Here is a 22,520-nt window from a genome sequence, read left to right as displayed (position 1 = left end):
CTCCCCCCTCTGCTATCGCTTGAACATATGTAGGGTTTCTCTCTATTGCGTAAAACAAGGCGGAAATATTGATGCTACGCGTGCGTGTTTCAAATCATGGACGAACGTTTACAGGATGTGGATTCACCGGATATATTCGATCGTTTCTGCATTTACTATCCAAACGTAGCCAGTGGTGTTTGTTCAAGCGACTCACACGTTCTGTTGCGTTCTTTGCATTTGAGTATACCTTGCGTTTCTTGACTGCGCAGGTGTTTTTTCGCGGACACGCATCTATTAAAGGCTTGCTTGTCAGATGTGTGCTCGAGCGTGTTCGTATGCTTGTGCACTCGTATGCGTATATATAGGCCCATGGAAAACAATTCCATGCTCGAGAGTTGTTGTCGAGATGTGTTCAGGATCTGTGCACTGATGTGTCTATCACTTTCAATCATCCTGGTTTGACGAGATCAGAAAAACAAATCGTCTCCACCGGGAATCGGACTCCTAGCCTAGCTAGCGCTTTAACCAACTGCGTTAAACCCTGGATCGCGAAACTAGCACCATACGTAATTCTTGTCTACCGGGATGATAGCGACGAGAATGACGCTGCAATTAGTGATAATGACAATGATGACAGTATCATTGGTAATGACGCTGCGTTTAGTTTATAATGACTATGATACGTGACGCACCATATACAGCAGCATTATTCTCGCCTTCGCAAATTTCTGCAGTGTAGATTCCACGTGCTGTCAGAATTTTTTCAACACTTGGCTAAAGTTTGGAACACTATCTTTGTTAGATATGTCCACGCGTGATCGACATCCGGCCCCCTAGTCTGCAGGAATTGTCTCGAATATATTATATGCAGAATTTTACATAACAATTAATCGTGCCTAAAATCGTAAATAAGAGTACTCTTCCAAAATTGTCAAATATAATCGCAGGTCATCCGCAGCAATTAGTGAATCAAGGAACTTTTATTCAGCTAAATATGTTCTACATTTTCCGAGATGGGCGCTTCTGTGCATTTTGTGTGGTCAGCTCAGTCAAACAATTTTAAGACAATCTGTACATTAATACCAAAAACATTATATATATGGTGGTCCAAATTACGTATGGCGTATGAATATCTTCTACAGTTGAACGTAAACTGATGTCCGGGCCAGCGAAAAATTTAGTTGGGACGAAATTTGTCCAAAAACAGTTTTATTGGGATATATGCACATTGAAAAATGTCTGTGTCGGTCAGAGCTGCTTCTACTGTTTTTTAGCGCCGCCGCAGCCTGACATGTGCAATGGTGACCAGCCGTGAAAGCTCATTAGACAATATTGACTACTAGAAACCACAATATATACAATATTGGAATGCCACCGAATCTGTTGGGACAATATTGACCAATCTATGTCAAGATATATTTCATGTTGACAAGCCATTCATATTGGCAGAACATTATTGCCCAACTCATGCCATTAGGATGCAATGCTGGCTAGCCATCACAGTCCATCGAACAATACTGAACAATATAATGCAATATGTATACATTGTTGGCAGGCTGCCATGACAGACGGGTCACTATTGACCAGTATATGACAAGATTTTATTACAGCTGACAAGACAATCATAATGGCAGGACAATATTAACCAATTTATGCCATTATATGTGCAATGCTGGCCAGCCATCAAGGCTCATTAGACAATATCGACCAGTAGAAACCAAGATATTACAATATTAGGAAGCCGCCAAAGTTGGTTGGACATTATTGACCACTGTATGCCTAGATAAATTCAATATTGAGAAGGCATTGTTATTTACGGGACAATATTTACAAGGTTATACCATGGTGTGGAAGATATTAACAAACCATTGTAGCTGGTTGGCCAATAATGACCAGGTTGTCTCATTGTGTATACAACAATGACAAGCTGTTCAATATGCATGGGCATTATTGACCACGTTTAGCCAGTTGAATGCCAATAACCAATATGGGTGAAGTTCACTGGGCCAATAATGATTATGTTATAGCACGGCTGCACATTATTGGTAGCTCATTGGCACCATTGGGCCACTTGTGGGCCAGTAATCCCCAATCAATCCCCAATATTGGGCCGATGGCTGGTGGTGCCTGGGCTACCTCCAAATGTTTCCGGCGCGATTATTATTCTACACACACCGCCGAAATAAATATTAAGACTCAAATTTTGGGGGTGACGTGGGACAGCCCATATTATTATAGCGTTGAGAATAATTTTTTTATGCTACTGAGTATCAAGTACGAGGTGCTCAGATAGTGCTCAGTATTTCAAACGTAATGATTAATGGAACTTAGGCAGCCCCGAAAATGCCAGATTCAATCATGAGGGCAGCACGTGGGCCAGCCCAAATCAGAATAGCCTCCGAAAAGCCCGCAACGGTACAAATCTGGTATTGGAAGGAATAATCGACATAAAAGTTAAAACCTTGATCAATGGGATGGCACTGCCTATACAAACGCCTGCTTCTGGGAAAGAGAGCAATGGTTAGCCTTGACCGCCTAGTAAAGAGCAGAGACATTAGTCTGCCAACCAAGATCCGTATAACCCGTGCTATGGTCTTTCCAGTTGTGATGTATGGATGCGAGAGTTGGACTGTGAAAAAGGCTGACCGCCGAAGAATTGACGCGTTTGAATTGTGGTGCTGGCGAAGACTCTTGAGAGTTCCTTGGACTGCCAGAAGATCAAATCAGTCGATATTGTCGACCATAAACCCTGACTGCTCATTGGAGGGTCAAATTCTAAAGTTAAAGCTCAGCTACTTTGGTCATCTGATGAGAAGAGAGGAGTCGCTGGAGAAAGATTTGATGTTGGGAAAGGTTGAGGGTCGCCGGAGAAGGGGTAGGCAGCGAACGCGATGGTTAGATGGCATTCTCGAAGCATTGCAGATGAAGCTATGTGATGTTAAGAAGATAGTGAGAGACCGGAAAGCGTGGCGTGACATGGTCCATAGGGTCACGAAGAGTCGGACACGACTGAACGCCTGAACTGAACTGATACAAACCTAGGACCCATTAATGATTCTAGTATGCTGCACACATTCGCCTATCTAGGCTGAGTGCGGGCGGCCCTTATTTGGACTCCCGACACGGATACAGATTGGGACCGATGGCGGCAAATTTGGGCAGCCCATACGGGGCCCCTCTGGGTATGTGTTGCAAATCCCGCATGGGGCCCGTATGGGCTGCCCCCATGGGACCAACGCGGGCCCCCACGTCATAGCCCAATTTGTGCTACTTGGGCCAGCTCAATTGGAACTGCCCACACACAACTGCTTTATATCCTACATGGGCCGTAATGAGGGGCTGGAAGGCGAGCGCCAGCATGATACCAAACTTAGTCCCTCGTGGGTAATTTGAAGACACACGTAACAGCAAGTCGGCTTTAGGTTCAAAAACAACACCCAGCCCATTTCGGGCTGCCCAAACAAAACTGCTGTAGCTCCCACATAGCCTGTAATGGGACCAGAAGGCGTGCATGCAATTGTGCAATTATCTTTCCAACCTTTATTTATATTAGGTGTTGCCCTAAATTACTATTATAGACGATTTCTATAACAGTTGTTGCCATTTTAGGCGGTAGAAATATAACATGTCTTTGGTTCTGGCGCTCATTCAAATTACGCTAAAAATACTAAAGCATACTGATTGCTAACTGTTGCTCCTTTTGTGGTTGCTGTGGACAGCCTGCAATACTCAGCACAATATTATTCTTCTGAACACACATCTCCATAGCCTGAACAAGATGTGCATGCAGTAATTTAGGCTCGATTATTGGTATGAATTGTTGCAAAATTTAATATTCTGGCTGCTAAGAAAGGGCAGACATGTATATTATAATTACTTAATTACGTCCATAAATATTGATTGGGAGAACTTGGGCCAGGGCTTCCCATCAATTATCTGAGTCGGACCCCTACGAGATTAATGTGGGCAAGCCCAAGTGCGGCTTGTGCTATAGAACCCGCATCGGTCCTATGTCATTATCTGAGGGGCTAACCGAAACAAAAATTAAGTGTTCATGCAGAGCGGCTGCCCGAATCTGTCCAAAATAAAACCATCGGGGGGAGGTGGTAGGATGTGCCCTTTTGGCAATGAGGGAAAAATGTGGGCAGCCTCACAAGGGCTGCCAGCTTTGGTCCCTAGTGGGGCCCATCGGGACTTTGTCGACAGCCCCCTTCAGGCCTACGTCGGCCCCTCTTGCAGAACCCACATTGAGCCCACAGGGCTGTCCTGCATTGCCTACATCGGACCCACCGGGGTCCCTCCTTGATAGCCCACTTTGTGCTACCTGAGGTATTTGTAAAGGAGGCGCTCAGACACGGACTTAGAGCGTGAGGGAATGAGCACATTTTCTCAGCAAGTGGTCGAATCTTTAACCAGGTGTTCATCCCGCAACTGCAATGAACACATTCCAAAACATCATTTGCTATGCTAAGTAGCGCTATGAAGAACAACCGCTAAACTGGCGTTGTTTATAAAAGCACTGCTTCTGAGAAAGAGCATTATAAAAAAGATAACCTCATCAGCCTATTTTTGTACACTGGAAGACTTCGACTGAAACGGGAAGGCTTTTCATTTAAAAAAACGCTTTAGCCTGGTTTAGAAACATAAAACAATGAATGGAAAATTCGGGGAACACGGACGACAGAGTCAACACGTGGTTTTACAATTTATCTTTGCTCCTTTTTTTTGCTTCTTGCCATTCCCTGCTGAATAATAGGGGTACGCATTACTATGCTGATAGGTATTGTTGTCGATATGGCTCCTGTGAAAGGCACAATGTTCGAACCAACAAAAATATAATTTGCAGTTGAAAAGACAATGAGAAGTAAGGTGGAATTTAGGGTAACTGCTGCTATTATTTTATAGCGATAGCATCACATTACCGTATTTAATCTCCTTACCATCACTTATTTCTGCTTTGATCAGAACACAATCTTCTTCTTAAGCCAAATATACCAGAATTCTGCGCGCAGTATTTTCCTTCGTTTTTACTAATGAGCGAAGCAATAAACTTCCAGTTCTTCTGCGATATAATCAGCCTTTCATGCCTGCCATATCTCTTCGAGCAGACGAAATAGTGAAGCTCATTGATTGTTTCCAGCTCCCGTATTTAGCCGATGTCGATAAAATCAACTAGAAACTGCTAAAACCCCACAACATATCACATGCAACATTCTGTTGTACATATTTTAGCAATCGTTATCATTTGCAGCGGTACAACAAGATGGAAAGTAGGCAAAGGGATTCCATTGCCAAAAATACGTTCGACATCTCTAGTCCATAGCCTTCGCGCCATAGCCCTCGCAAGTATTTATTCAAACCTAATTATGCATGTCATCTTAACTCGTCGTAAATGTTCTTATACCTGAAATTTTCCACTCTAGTGAGCACGGGGTTCTTAAAGGAATGTGATGTCACACTTTGTTCTGTCAATAATGAGGTCAATTCTAACATAAATCTTAACGTACGAGTACGTGCTTTTGTTTATACATTTTGAGAAATCTGTTTTCTGTGTACGCGGATGGGCATTCGTCTCCTTTAAACCTCATCGCTTCTGGAGTGCCACAGTGCAGTACTCGGCCCTTCCTTTTCTTAATCTACATTAAGACCTGCCTACTAATATATATATATATATATATATATATATATATATATATATATATATATATATATATATATATATATAGCTTCTAACATATAACTATTGTTAATGACCGCGTAATCTGTGGACATCACTAACAGCAATGATAGCAACTTGAATTGCATTGATTGCTTCTTCCACAAAGGGCTCAAAAACTCTGAACAAGAATAACGCGAATAATTGCATTTGATAACTGACAATCCTTTCCTTCATCTAAATACTACATATATGGTTCTAATAGCTTCGCACTTGACTGTTATAAACATCTCAGCGCAGTCATTTCTTATTCCCTTAATTGGTCTGCCCACTGCTGTAATGTGATTAAAGACGCGAATTGGACGTTCATTTTCGACGTCGCAATCTGCGACTTGCACCTCATTCAGTAAAACCGGTGGTTTATTTTAGGCTTGCCCGTTCCGCACTGCATTACACAAGTGTAGTTTGGGATCCTGATCAATTTAACCTTCGCCTAATCATCGATCTCCACCAGAATCTAGCAGCAATGTTCATTAATTTACAATATGCTCATTTTATTCAGGTGTCACCAATATGTCTACAAAATCTTATCTTTATTTCCCTGTGTCACATCCTTAGTAGCCCAGCAATGTGTCTTTCATATGATTCACAACTTAGCACTTGGAAACTGTCTCATCGTGACTTGTCACCACACACCCCATCGATTTATTCACGTACCATTTCAGTTTTGCATCTGTAGTAACAGAAGCCAGAACCAGCACGCTTAATAATAATTACCTTACCATTACTACAGATGCAAAAAGCTGAAATGATATGTTTCAGACTCGTCCTGCGCACACGCCCACATACAACCATTTTTAAATCTGAAAAGAAAATTCCTGACCTTGCGTAAGATTCTCTGAGTAGTACATTTCGATGAAGTGTAGCTTGTATAGAAGATCACTTCATTGCACCTGTCTTGATTGCTCTTCTCCAGATTTACCATTAGGTCAAAACTGAGTGACACATGTAGGATAAATACCCTCGCACCATAGATGGAAGATTCAATTTCGTCGCATAGTTAAATGGTTGAAGACCGTTCGCGCTATTTAGCCAGCGCCCAATGATGGACTGACCCACGGAGGTAAAGAAGACTCACCATTGCCGCGATCGTGGCACAGTGTGACAACAAATGACTCTATACATTAAATTTGGCTTTCTCCCACCCACTGATAGAGCCAATCACGTTTTATTTATACGAATCAAACCCTTTCAAAGCGAATAGCAATGAAGTAGTCGGACCAAAAAATTCTAGTTTTGGAACACTATAATAAAAAAATTATCCAGTAACTATTTGCATAATCTTGACAAACAAGATATAAAAACCGCCTTGACAACGACACCACATTTCTCAGCCGATTGATAGGAGCTGGGTCCATAGCACCGAACCAGTGTGAGTGAGTGCTATGGAGGCAATACACAAGGCCCATTTGTCTCACTCTGGGCAGGACGCGTTATCGCTTTCGGCAGCTTTGGACGGGCAGACGCAGAAGAAACGGCATCGGGATACGCTTTTGTGTCAAAACCAGACAATAAAGAACAAAAAGTTCAGTTTTTTAATCCACTGAATTGAATAAGCGTGGCTCGCAACAATTACCCGGGGATCGACCTATCCCAAAATGTTTTGCATGTGTGTTCTCACTGCCTGCTTCGCCATGTGCACAAGATAGTGTATGCTCCTACATGAATAGAATTATCTGAAGAAATATCACGCGGGGCACAATCATCCATGTTCTATAAGGTTATACGTTATACATAAGTCGTCTTAGATTGTTGTGGACAACAGCGGGAACAATGATATTTCGACCGTCAAGTTCCTTTTAGGGGGCAGTAGATTTCAACCCGTCTTCCACCAACGAGAGTTTGACGAGAAGTCATTCTTTGCCCAGGCAGAGTGCCCGTTGCACCAGAAGTATTCCTCTGTTAGAGACGGCTCTCTTGGACGCGATATTGTGGTGTTAATGAAGAACTTACTGTTTTTCCGCAAGAATGTATTTACACATGGTATTTAAAAAAAAAGTTGCACAAGTCATAATACACATGGGCAATGGCTGGATCATCTTCTTGGGAGAGACTCCAAGTTTAACGCAGCCGATGGTGCAGAGCCCCAACCTAAGGAAAGCCCCGAGCCAGAAAAGCATTTCCTCTTTGACACCTTCCGTTCACACCGCCGTTTCCATCTCATTTCCCTGTGTTATCTAAATACTGGCCATAAGAGGCATGATTGGGCTAAGATTTACTCACGCCTTATACACTGGTCACAGCGGTTCGCTGCACTGTTTCAGCACCGAAAATAACGCAGACAGGCGACCCATGGTCATTAATTTTCTAGGTTCGTGATAAGCGACCCCGTCGGAACTGGTGAAGATGCTCGGTCCTGATCGGTCTGGCCATGGTCGCCTGCCAAGGGCATCTTGCCTTGCCGCTAACCCTCGCAGTTGTTTCCTCTTCGCTGCCCGCCACGGGAGCCATTAGTGGCGCCTCCTCGCCTGCAGCGCTTGCGCCTTTCTCTGAACGCGACGCGGAGGAGGCATATTCATGCCTTTCAGGGACTAGGGAAGATGAATCCACGAAAATGCGTCGTCTTCTGCGGCGGCAGGGACCGCGCCTGCTGTTCCCAGCTTTCTATCTTGACCACAGAAGTGGGTTGCTTGTGTTCTTACGAACGGCCGGCCGAAGCCAGCCTTTACAGCGGCAAAGTAGCCAGATTAAGGTCATTGTTCCGGCAGTGATTTCCCTTTTTGACGTAGTATATTCAATGCTTTCTTAAATACGGTGATATAGTCCAGATATGCGCAAAGCCTAAATTTAGGCTAAAAATACTTTGAAATCATGACCGCGGTAATAAAAAGCAACAACGTTTGAAATCTATATACATGACTATCATCATCTTCAGCATGACTATATCCACTGCACAGCGAAGGCTTCTCCAATATTTCTCCAATTAACCCGGTTCTGTGCTAGCTGCATTCACTTGCCCACTGTGAACTTCTTAACCTCATCCGCCCAGCTAACGTCCTACCGCCCCATGTTACACTTTCCTTGCCTTTTACATAGTTTGTTACCTAGAGCGACCATCTGTTATCCTCTCTTCGCACTACATGTCTTGCCCATGCACATTTCTTTTTCTTGATTTCCGCTAGAATGTCAGTAACTTGAGTTATTTCTCTGGCCCACTCTGCGCGGTTCCTATCTCTTAATGTTACCCCTAAGATTTTTTTGTTCCGTAGGCCTCTGCGCGTCCTCAACTTAGGTAGAACCCTCTTGGTTAGCCTCCACTTTTAAGCCCTATAGTTGAGTGCAAGATGTAACTGTTGTATACTTGCCTCTTCAGCGATACCAGGAAGCTGCTAGTCATAATCTGTGAGTGCTTGTCACATATTCTCCATGCCAATCTTATTTTTCTTGTTATTTCCTTTTCATGGTCCAGATCTGCGGTTACTACATCTCCTAAGTACACATATTTGCCTACTACTTCCTGTGTTTCGCTACATAACGTAAACTGCTGTTCCTTCCCGAGGCTGTTGAACATTACCTTAGGCTTCCGCATATTGATTTTCAAGCCTACCTTTCTATTTTTCCTATGTCTCCAATCATTCTTTGCAGTTCATGTCCCGAGTTGCTTAGCAAAGCAATGTCATCAGCAAATCGCAGATTACTGAGGTATTCTCCATTTGCCTTTATCTCTAACTGCTCCCATTCCAAGTCTCTAAATACTTCTAAGCAAGCTGTGAATAGTACTGGGGACATCGTGTCTCCTTGTCTAACACATTTCTTTATGGGAATTTTGTCATTTCCTCTATGCAGAACTATGGCTGCTGTGCACCCACTATATATATATCTTCCAGCACTTTCACGTATGGCTTGTCTACCCCCCTGACTTCGCAATGCCTGCATCAACGCCAAGGTTTCTACTGAGTCAAATTCTTTTTCGTAATCAATGAATCTTATGTATAAGGGCTGGTTATATTCCAAACATTTTTCTACCACCTGGTTGATAGTATGGATATGATCGATAGTAGAGTACCGTTTCCGAAACCCTGCTTGATCCTTTGCTTGATTGCAGTCTAAGGTAGTCCTGATTCTATTCGTGATCACCTTAGTAAACACCGTATACGTAACAGACGGTAAGCTGATTGGACTGCAGGTCCTTAGCGTCCCCATTCTTATGACTGGGGATAATGTTTGAGTTCTTCAATGTTTCCGGTACCGGCGATGACACCAGGCACTGCGTGTGCAGTGTAGCTAGTCTTTCTTGCAGGACACTCCCCCCGTCCTTCAACGAATATATAGTTATTTGATCCTCTCCAGCTGCTTTCCCCCTTTTCATAGTTTCCATTGCTTTCTTAACCTCGTCCTTCGTCACTGGTGGAACATCTGACTGTTTTCCCTACCGCCAATCTCATTACGGTCCTGACTACTTTGGCTACTGTAGAGGTCAGTATAGAATCCTCGGCTACCTACTTTGACTATCTTGTCCACAATCGTGATGACAATGCCCGCCTTGTCCTTTGCGCATACATCTGATTTTTGCCTATGCCTAATTTCTTCACCGCTTTAAAGCTTCCTCCGTTCTGTACAGCACGCTAAATTTTCTCCATGTTATACTTCCTTATATCGGCTACTTTGTGCTTATTGATATATATATATATATATATATATATATATATATATATCAATTGAATATGTATCAGAAGACTTTATTCAGGCCCAACACTTAAGCGCCTATTATATCGATGGCCTGCTGGACGAGCAGGCGCTGTTCGTTTTCATTCACCCTCAGCACCAAGACAGTCCACCCAGGTCCAGATAGTATGGAAGGAGGTGGGAAAGAATCCTGATAGCAATGCAACCGGTCATGAAAATAGGCAGTGGGAAAAGTAGGCATAAGCGGACGGGCAGTTGGGGCATGATGGATCAAGATGGATTTTGTAGAGACATACCCGTGAAGGGGTATGAAAGTATTGAACTGTATTTTACGAATGATAAGAGCCTCCCGAACGGAGAGATTAGGATGAGGGTCGGGGTGGAGCTTGCGGTCTAAACGAGCAGCAATGTAATATTTCTCTGATGATGGCGCGAAGAGACAGCCTGGACCCGCCCTCCAAGGATCTTTGCCAGGGGATGAACGGCGCTCGGTTACGAGTTTCACGAGTGATCTAGTTCGCCAGCTCATTGCCGTCATTGTCCGGTTGCTGGGCGCGCTTCTGCCCCCATCGTTTGCCGCTGGGTGTACACACCGCCTCCCTCCCCCCTCTTCCTGCGAGTCTCCGGTTGTCAGAGCGCCGGCTCGAACTTGATTCCTTTCTTCGCTCCTCGTCCAATGCAACCCCTGTGCGGTGGCAATCAGAAAGCCAGATCGGTGGCGGCGGATCTGTATATGTGCACCACCCGAGCCGAAATTGCCGCTGCCGTTCTTTGTTAAAGGAATACGTGTGAAAAATACAAAAAAAAGTTCTGTGATAGCGCATACATATGTTGCTCGATTTCTTTGCCTCAATCTATCGAAAAGGTGAAACAGCTTATTTGCTGCGCTCAAATTTCGCATTAGGAAGTAATGTAATCGTCGGTAATTTTTTTTCGTAAGGAAACAATAGCATTTCTCGCCATATCGTGAAGATTAAAATCGCTCACCTACTCGATTCAAGACGGCAACGTAAACAAGCACAATTTCAACTCATCTAAAGAAAAACGGAAGAGTTGGGCGGTGGCGTTGATGTTAGCGCAACTGCATCACATAGCCTCTACAGCGCTTCAGACCGACTCTGCGGTTAAAGCGACCCAAAACAGCTATAGAAAAACAGTTTTCCTATGCCTAGTATGTGAGCGAATGTCGATGTAAGATAACCTTCCCGCAAGAATTTTTGAAATGCGGTATTTTGAAGCAGATTTATTTGCAATCAAAATTTTAATATTTGCGCCTCCGCGGCTTTCCTCCTCCTTTCAACTTTTAAGCGCGCGCTAAGGCTGGCCCTCCTCCACGGGCCTCGCCCACTGACACGTCACAACTGACGCATTTGCGCTTTTACTTTTTTGCTTAGCGCCGCACGCCGCAACTTCCGTTTTGGCGCGCTTACTAGCCGACGCGCCGACGCGCCGCCGGGAGCCTCTCGTCATCTGCTTCATTGTCATCGCCCTTTGGCGCGACTCGAAAGTTTTGTTGCCATGCTATACATCCCTGGCGTTGACCTCACCCTCGATTTATTGCTAAAGCAATACTGCTTGCACTTTCTGCCGTTTATGGTTGTGGCGCCTCTTCACACAGCTGCGCGCCACGTGACCGTGTGACGTCACGACAGACCGAAAGACGGGGACCCATCTAGCGCCATCGATGGCGGAGGTGAGGCTTCACTGGCTGGCTGCGCCGCTGCCGAGAGAAATCGCTCGCTAGAGCGGGGCAAAACAGGGGGCTGCAGCTGCGCTCCTCCCTGTGCGCTATGTCGGATATGTGTACAAGGCGAGGCTGGAATGATCTGATGCGGCCAAGCGACGGCGCCGTGCCGAAGAAACAGACGAAGAGCGGGAAGAACGGCGAGCCCCTGTGCCTGGCCTTAACTGTGTTGGTGGGGCCAGGAGAGACGGCCAAACTAGAAATGCAGGTGTAGCAATATATGTGCGACAGCCACTACAGGCTTCTGTAGTAACCTCGCCGGTACCGACAGACCGAGGAGAATCACCCTGTGTACAACTACATGTTTTGGACCTAGTTGTATCTGGTTTCTATATCTCTCCCCAAACAGGAGACAACGCGGCTCTAGCAATACTATTCAACGGGCTGCCGAGGCGAAGTGATAAACGGATGGTTATCTGCACGGGAGACTACAATAAATATCCTACAAGAGACCCTCAATTCATCCAAGCACTTGACGAGAAGTACAGTCCCCAGTTATGCCCCTTGCAGCCAAAGAGTACCACCTAATGGAGTAGCAGTCTAGATTTAGTAATGTATAGGCATTCCGACGACTAGGTCATCACCGATGTACAGACCAAAAGCCATTTCTTTACGAATCACCAAAGCGCATTCATCGGCTTAAATAAAGCACAATTACACTAGAACCATGTTGTGTCCAGAGTGAATCCATGCATAAGCCATACGGGGCAACCATGTCCAAACTACCAGCTGAACCAATGCGTTGCTTTCGCAGTCTTGCTGGCTTAACCAAGTTAAGTCAAAGCCAATTTTTCTTTCTGTTACGTCCTGTGCCCGACGGGTGCAGGACAGCTCTAGGCTAGACTGGCCACTCTTGAGTTCTCGAAGGCAGCTATCGAAGCGCTGAATTGTTGTTTTGACGGGACATGAGCGGGAGGTTGCTACAGTGTGCAATCCCTGGCTGAGAAGGTATTGCTAGTGACGGCAGGAAAAACATTCTGCATAAAGTCCCTCAAGACGCCAACCTCCGGAAACAGTGGCCACAGTTCATCGGATAGCCAGCATGGGTGAAGAAAGCGTTTATCTACGTTTGTGGACGGCAGTTCTCTCCCGATGCGTTTAGTTTTACCCGGATGGGGTTCGCGATTTGGGGATCCCAACAAGACTGCGTCTGCGTGAAGGAGCGGTACCAACGCTGTTTCTTCCAACACTGCCGGCAAGTGTAAAATGAGAAGATTGTGATATTAGCTTTAGACGCGTTATCACAGTAGTGTGAACTTTTTTTTTTAACTGAGGTGATCTTGCTCGACGTTGTGGCGTGCATAAGCAAGATTTGTCATGATCACTGCGAATTACACTGCTCAAAATAAACCAGTGGCAAGCTTACGATGGGATTTTGACATTTTTTGCTGTTACGCTAGTCGACCCCATGCACATTAGTCGACCACCTCCCCTCCCGGCTACAGCACCAAGTATGCACGTACAGCATTGTTGTCACTCAGAGTGACCATATCCTACAATCCGAACTGGTAAGAATAGGAGAGGTAAGGCAATGCTGCGATACGAAAATTGGCATGCTGCAATTCATAATACTGTGCGAAGTCAGCTGCAGCGCCCAATAGCGCGAGCATGAGGCCTGGCCTCAACTTAACGAGTCTCAGTGCAGTCTTTAACAAAAGGCGACAATTTGTGCATATTATTAGGAGAAATTATTTTCAACCTCACTAAGAGTGTCCTTGGCAAGTGCTGCTTGCATGCATATATATAAAAGTATCAAATTAATCATTATCCAATAAACAAATTGAATTACAAAATGTTTCATTGTTGCAGTGCAGCATGTTTGCTCGACATCTCTTAGATTTTTTTTCACAGTAAAATAGTAGTACAAGACCTGGGGTCTTTTTATAGATATGATGCTAAAACTGTTTCCAGCTCAGCAGCTTTAAGCAGGTTCAGCATCTACGATTGACTAGAACACTACCAACACTGCAATCTCATCAGGAAAATATTTATATATATTTTTATGTATAATCTGTATAATAAATGAATCTGTTAAAAATATATTGCCAGGGAGCGCCACTTCAACGTCTTTCGCTGCGAGCGCCCCCTGGCATTATATTTTTAACAGATTCATTTGCTTTCAAGAAGCTGAACTCCATTCTGAAGAACTCCCGGTTTTTGAATGGCATTCGACAACGGTCTCCCAAAGCCCAAACATCTTCTCTTGAATATTTTCACAACTTGGTCATCAGGTTTGCTCCTAAATCAATTGTAAATTCGGATGGTGGGATGCAAGTAAGGTAAGTTGAATGAAAGAGAAGACTGAGACATTATTTTTCACTCCAGTGTGACTGTGCAGTCCAACTTTTCTGCATGGGACGTGCAAACAATAAATCCTTGCATGAAGCTTTTAATGCATGTACATGATATTGTCATTATAAAAGGAACAGAGGCCAGAGGAAATAGAACACAGTGCGAAAACGAAAAACAGAAGTTTATTTATGAAAGCTTGTGCTGCATTCGCTTCATTTACTTTTGCTCCTTTTGATTGACGTCAACTTGCTAATCATAGCATCGGAACTTGCAACTAAGCAGGTCGCTTTTAGTTCGTGCTATGGAATATCCCTGGAGGGCTGAAAAATTGCACTGTTACCGATTTCAGGCACCTCAAAACAGTCTTTCTCATGGTGTAGTAAGAAAAAGAGAAAACGAGTTCAAGTCTTTTTTTTTAATTTGAGGAGGGGGCAGCTGCTGTATTACTGGACGCAATTGGCGCCTTCTTTTATGAAATTTGGGCTTGACTTCAGTCTCCTTAGTGCAGTGCTTGATCTCTAGCTCTCATGTTATCAGGCCAGGTGAACCGAGAACCTACAATTGCGATTCACAGGAGTCGACCCTGACATCCGCCAAAAACAAGTGCCCGCCACGTAACCCAAACCCAACTTCTTTATTAAGTAGGCACCCAATGAGCCAGTTGCCACAGTCCTTTTCTCCTGATAGTAAGTACACCTGTAAAATTAGTTGAACTTATCTTTTCAAAACTTGGAACACTGCCATGTCTAAGGTAGTTTTCATACATTTGGAGGAGACTGCAATGCACATTTCTGACATTCAAGGATGCTTCATGTAATATGGTAAAACCATATTTGGTAGGATGGTAGCACTAGCCATTCTGTAATTCCCTTCCATGGAAAAAGTGAGACAGGAGGCTATAGACGTAAAGCACAGGCCACCCAAGGGCCCTCATTGAAAGTCATTGCTGTTATGTTAGAATATGCAGATGGGATGAGGTAAAGAACAGTGCAGCAGGAATACATACAGACAGAAATGACAAGAACTGAGACACTGCAATGACACAAAGTTGAGGACAAGCATGGAGGGCAGGTCGGAAAAACACCTCGTCTCTCTTTTGTGCTCCTCATCTTAGTACAGTCCCAAGACAAAAGTAGTTTTTAAAGAACTGCAAGTCATCAGCGCAAGTTCTCGACCCTATAGAACCGTCTCAAATGTCCCGACGCTACTGTATTGAAACTGAAAGAATGCTCGAGGTTGACTTGATCACTTGGACTAATGTGATCGCTAGAAACAACAGCAGAGAGAATACGGGTGATTCACGATATTATGTATCGTCGGATGTTGTACAGTCGGTTAATATATATGTGCTACCGTGCACGGTGGGCAGGGGTTCATGACTAAAAATGAAGCATAGTGTGGGCAGTGGAATGACTAAAAATATATTCTGAGAATTTTTTTAAACTGCTTCTAATACGCGTGTTTAAAAGTATACGAATATCAATCCCTGTTTTGTTTTGAATAGTAACCTTAAACATATTATTGAAATCAATTATTGCCAGACCTCAGCGTGGTGCAAGCAATATCGGGGACATCGAGGAACAACGTTGACCGTTGTCGGCGGTTTTCTAGAACACCTTGCCAGATATTGGAATAAGACGAGAGATATTGATCGAATATAGTTTAGCAAGAGCTGTGGTCGAGCCAGTCGGTGAAAGTCTGCAGACGCACTGAAAAGGTGAGCTAAAAATACCACACAAAAGTAGAACACGTCGCACAGGACGAGCGCATACTACTAACTGATTGATTCAGGGCTCACACCCCTAAATATGGAAAAGTCAGAGCATGCGCGCAACGTACATGCACAACAAGGCATTAAACACGTGCTTTTTCAGCATACCCTAAAAGGAGTTCAAAAATGCTCATTCCTTTTCGTACAGGACAACTGACGAATCCTTAACACAATTGCTATCGTTCTTCGTAAAGTACGCTTCCAAAGTTTCACGGCACTACTGCCCTGTCAAGAATATTTCAACAAGCTGTGGCTGATATTTGCGAGTTTTGCAGTGCTCAGACATGTTTGAGCTAAGTTATTTATCGCCTAATGAATGTTCATGATCCCCTGCCACATCATTTATGCAGCACCCCGTCTGGGCTATTTTTCCTTCGTTAATGCTTTGCGGTACGAGACCACAGCTGGCCTAACTTTTTGGCTGCAGAGAACAGCAAGGGGGGGGGGGGATAAACTCCGTCCTGCCGACCACTTTCTTCACGTCGTGAGCGATCTTGTGCATGTACGGTGCCACAATAGGTTACTTGCCATCGTTTTGAGTCCTTTTGAGCGATTTCCTTTCAGCTTCTGAATCATGGTTTCGCTTACTGCCGTCCTGATCGCACAGGGGTAGCACGTATAGAAAAACATGGAGAGGTGTCCTTATAAATCTAAGTGGGGATGACAGCACAGAATTTTGTCATTATGCTTAAAGTTTATCTTAACAGCACTTTTATCAAATATGACAACAATTTTTATTTTCAATGGCGATGTATTTGTACTGGGTTTTGTATGGCGCCAGTTTTGTGGAATATTTATTATCTTATATTCACCATGCCTTGATGACTGCACAAGAAGGTACGAAGGTTCTAGAAGTGTAGGGGTACGTAGATGATTTTTTCGTATTCTTAAGGAGGCCGAATGATGAGGAGTTTATCGACTTGGCGACTAGGCTTTTAGATCAGTTTAAAGGACTGGGTAAGGGCTTGATCTTCACGCATAAAGCCCCTACTGCGAACACCTTACAGTATTTGGACATGCAACGGTCCCTCTCCGACTGTCACCTCTGATGGATGTACCACCCGTGTAGCGAAAGATTGCTTCCACATGAATCAGCATATGTTTAGACTGTGAAAAGAGGCATCGCTGGCTTTTGTCTTGAATCAGCGCTCACGAAGTCGTGCGAGCACAAAATGAGGGAATGCTTTGGAAACCAAATATCTAGATTGGAAGCGGCAGGCTACACCTGTGCGATCAGCATGGCGGTAAGCGAAGCCCTGTTTTAGAAGTTGAAGGAAAATTGCGCAGAAGTGTTGAAAACAATGATACAAAACCTGCTGTGGTATTGTAGATGCATGAAATTGCTCACAACCTGAAGAAAGTGGCTGGCAGGTACGCAGTACCCATGGTGCTCTCTGTACTAAAAAGGTTAGTCCAGTTGTGCTATCGCACCGCAAAGCAGAGAGGAAAGAAAAGTGGTTCAATCAAAAGGCATGCGAAGCCCTTTGTCAATACGCCACATAAGTGGTTTACACGATTCCACTGACATGTGGAAAGCCTACATAGGCCAGGCTACATGAATGATCGTGAAGGATGCCTTAACGTTCATTAGGCGATAAAAACCTTAGCTGAAACATGTCGGAGCATTTCAGAACTTGCAAATGTCAGCCACCGCTTTATGAAATAAAGATTCTGGCAGGGGCAGTAGTGCCATTGCACGTGAAATTGTGGAAGCGTATTTTATAAAGAATGATAGCAACTGTGTTAGTGATGCGGCAGTTAGCCTGTAGAAAAACTAATTAGCTTTTTGAACTCTGTCGTTTAAGGATATGATGCGTGGACGTGTTTCATGGCCCATTGTGATTGTACTTTGTGCGCTTGCGCTGACATTTCCATATTCATTTGTGTAGACCCTGAATAAATCAGGTAATAGTTTTCGCTCCTCCTGTGCTGCGTATTCTTTTGCGTCGTGTTTTTTGGCGCAATCCGCCATGTCGTCTAATATAGAGTTTTTAATACCGGTACCACCCTACTGGGCGTACATTGTTCAAATTGGCCCAATGTAAGCAATTCGTATAGGTCGCATGTCGGGTACTTGGTGAACGGCAGACATTTTGGTGCAATGTAGTCCGTTTACAAAGACGCGTGAAACAATATCGGGAAAGTATGGTATAAACTTGTCCAGTAGCCCTAACATTTTAGAATGGTAGTACCAACATTGCGGAATGCATGAAACGTGGACCACTAAGCGATGCGCAGCATGGAGCAGAAGAATACCAGCAAGCGACCAGTTACACAGACTCCGGTGAGTATTCTGATTTATTTGTTGTCACGCGCTGCTCAAGTAGTGCCTGCAGCCACGAGATGAACGGCATCGCCATCAGTAGATCTCTTGGGGAAACACTGTAAACTACACCTTCATTCAGGCCCTGCTTGTCGTAAGTTCAGTACAGCTTAGCACCTCCAGACTAACGGCCTCACGAAACATCTCAACCGCAAGCTCACGGAGATGCTATGTACGTCTCAGATGATCATAGCGATTGAGATGTGAGACTTTGCATATAACTCCAAATGTCAGGCTACCGCCTGAAACTCTCCTTTATACGTTCCTTTTGGATAAAATCCATGGCTTTTCTTTGACATGCTCTTCCCTGCTTCCGATGTCGTCAGCAGTTAAACCCGAGGCACAATGGACAGAGCGAACAGCGGTGGTCAAATTGTCCGCTGCCGACTTTCTGCCTCTTAGGAAGCTTGAAAAAGCCGTTACGACAGCCACCATCTTTAAGTCCAGTTTAGCACCTGGCTTTCTATGTTGGCTGTTGCTCCCGTCCCATTGTGTCGGCCTAAGGGAAAGATCTTGCCCCGGTTTAAAGGACCTTACTGTGTTGTTCGCTAAGGGAAAGATAGATTGTGTATATGGCAGACTCGGTATTAGAGAAGTATTTATAGAGTCGCTGAGACAGGATAACTGGCTGCGAGAAATTTGCATTGTTTTGCATTTCGCAGCGTTCAGCTCAATTTTCGAACCATAGCAGCAAGCAGCGATGTTATTTAGGTCACTCAGAAATAATGTCACACCAGTATCATTAGGTATTTTGGAGTAGATTGCAGAGTCATTGGCGATACGAGAAATGGAGTTAGAAACACTATTGGGTAATTCATTCTAAAAGAAAAGTAAAAGTAATGGAGTCAAGACAGACCCCTGAGGCACTCCTGAGTTAGCATGTACTTAGGGGCATCCTTATCATTGGCTATTACCTACTTAGTGAGGTTAGACAGAAACGCAATTATCAAGTTAAGTACTACAGGATCAATTTTAAGGCGAGTAAGTTTTCGAATTAGAAGGCGATGATTAATCTTAGCTAATGCCTTTAAAAACCTAGAACAGTACAATCAGTGACAAACCCCGACACCAAAAATGAATGTAAATCATTAGTTAACATAAGTAGCTGTGTTTCACATGAGCATAATTTGCGGCATCAATGCCAGGAAAGGCGGAAAAACTGATTTGATTGAGAATTTTAATCGAAGTTGGGGAAGATTACGTGCTCAAGCAATTTCTCACTGTATTGATGTCAACGAACGATAGATGGACGGTTTGTGTGAGGTGCCATATTTTTTTTAAGAAAGAACTTTTTTGTTTACCAACCTCGGTAAATAGCTCTCATTACGTGAGTTAGTAAAAATGAAGTTTAATAGAAGGGAACAGTACTCGACAGTGTTCTAAAAGAGTTTTGGTGTGATTCTATGAACACCACACTACAATGAACGTTTCTGTTGACTTATCAGGCTCTGATTCCGGCCGGATAAAATGCAATAGGGTTTATTGGAGAAAGTGAGCATAGAGAAAATGTGGGGGTTGAAGGGTTTTAGGTCTAGCGAAGGCGCCTGAGGGAAGGCGTGTCATATTAATGCTGCACATAAATGCTTGCCAGATTCATCAACCAGGGCGATAGTTCGAGCGCTGGGGCATCTGAAAGTGTTCCGAAATTGCTAGGATTTTTATATTAGGGAAGGACGTGCGATGCTAAAGAAGTTTAATTTCCTTGTTTCAGGCGTTTACGCTGCATTTTGTTTCCAGATTATGTACTGCCCATGAGGTAGGGCTACACTTCATCTTAGCATGGCGAAAGAGCCCTTTTTTAGATAAGCGTTATAGATAAGTGATGTACGACAGGGCGTCAGATGACTGATAGATTGTTCTTAGTGGAATGCATATGTCAGTTATTTGCAGAAGTTTATTTCCAAAAGATGACCAAAGTTCGGTAACCGAAAGCCTCTACTATATTGACAACATATCGTCAAATAACGAGGAAAGCTTCATTGTAATAGCATAGAAGACATTTCTTATAATCTCTAATACCTTCCTTTTGTCCCCTTGATCGCGGTGATGGAACTGACAACGAAAAGTGTAGTATATCGTGGTTGCTTAGGCTTGGTACTTGTGACACCGCAGAGTTGTAGTCAGGAGCTAATGTTAGTACCTTATGTTAGTATTACATAAATGAATGACGACGCTGATGACGTTGCGCGTGTTGGTAGCTTACAAGTTGCGATAAATTGAAATCAGAACAAGCACCAATAAAATAGAAGGCTTCAGTTGCAGTAATACAGGCGAAAGAATCGATCGAGTGAATGCTTGGAAAATAAATTCTTCCCAAAATATAGTCCAAACAAACTGCACAGTCATTTGGTTCATACAAGTGTGTAAAGCTATGCTGGAATTGGGAGAGGGGTAAGAAGTTCCAAGGGCAAGGTTTTTGAAAGCCATACTTATGCAGCGCCAAACTACTTCTAAATCACAAGCAACAGTTACGGGAAAGACAAAAAACGTTCACTGATATCAACTTGAACTCCTTCACCCGTTCATCAGCTCGATCACAACAGACTGTAACGAAACGACTGTTGCTGTGCAACAGTTCAATTGAGGATAGTCTTGCAAGAGCCATGCTTCGTTAGTACAATATATCTGCTTGCGAGGCATTATTCAACGCGTTACCACTGTCCTTTTTATCATAGAGGCTGCGCATATTGCGCTGTACATCCGAAAAATTTGATACTGAGCCTCTTCCCCTTGCGCATTCCTAATTTTGTATGAGAAAACGTGGTCGGAAAATGTAGAATTGGTAGGTGTGGTTTTCGTACTAACTGCATGGCTAGTGGATGACATCTCACGAATGTTAGTAAGTGTGTAGAAAACGTAGCATTTGCTGTGGACAAGCAATTTATTGAGTCGTAGCTTGTACTTAGTTTTCCGCAATTTGGCGAACTGAAGAATACTTTTTGGAGCTTCGCTTGTAGCGGGGCGAAATTTGTCGCTGAGGCTGAAATCTGTATAGCGAAGGCCAGACCATATGAAATGTACCAATTCTTTTGCCTTCGAGACAGAGAATTTATGGATAAGAGGTAGGGAATGTTGATTATCGCATGATAGTAAATATTCTGAATTTAAGTGTCATCAATGAAGGCAGGAAAATATTGACTAACATGTGTGGTACATTAGCTAGCATGACTGGCGGGGCGAGACTGGCCATTGTATGCCAATATACATTGTGGTGATCAGCTTTCAAACTTGCAGGACATTACTGGCCAATGCAGCCAAGAAGTGTGCAATGTGGTTCAGGCATAATATTTCTTGAGGCGACATCGGCCACTGCAACTGTAGATATATACAATGCTGAAAAGACATCACGACTGGCGGAAGGATGTTCACCATGTATACCAGGATATATTCGATGTTGACAGCCATCTAAACTGGCAGGGCAATATTTACCAATGTATGTAAAATGACCACTGTGCCTGCATATTCAAAAATTTGGGAAGCCAGCACGACTGGAGGGAGGATATTGACCACCGTACGCCAATATATATTCAATGTTGACCAGTTACGAATATATGGCATGACATTTGCAATATTGGCCAGTCGCCATAGCTTGTTGGGCAAATCGACCACTGCAACCGAAGGAGTATGCAATGTCGGGAAGCCACTAGAATGTATACCAAGATGTATGCAATGTTGGCAAACTATCTGTACTGACGGGAAAATTATTACCAATATATGCCATGATATGTGAAATATTGGCAATACATTGCAGATGGCCGGGCAATATTGACCAGCATATTTCATTGTGTATATGATGTCGGCAAGAAATTTTATATACAAATGTTATTATTGACAATTGTTAGCTAGATGAATGTGAATAAAGGGGGAATATGTAATTCATTGGTCCAAGAATGGTCATTGCTATCGCACAGCTGTATCATTGTTAGGAGCACATTGGCAACACAGGGCCACTATCGTCCCAGGCGTCGCCAAATAATTTCTAATATCGGGCCGATAGGCTTTGCTACCTGGGGTTAAGTAATTTTCGAGAAGTTCTAATTTAATTGAAGATATTAGATCGTAGAAA

This window comes from Amblyomma maculatum, chromosome 2 (assembly GCF_055883805.1).
Source record: "Amblyomma maculatum isolate TAMU_Amacu chromosome 2, ASM5588380v1, whole genome shotgun sequence".
NCBI classification, from domain to species: Eukaryota; Metazoa; Arthropoda; class Arachnida; order Ixodida; family Ixodidae; genus Amblyomma; species Amblyomma maculatum.
The sequence above is the reverse complement of the archived record's forward strand: the minus strand, read 5'-3'. Positions refer to the sequence as shown.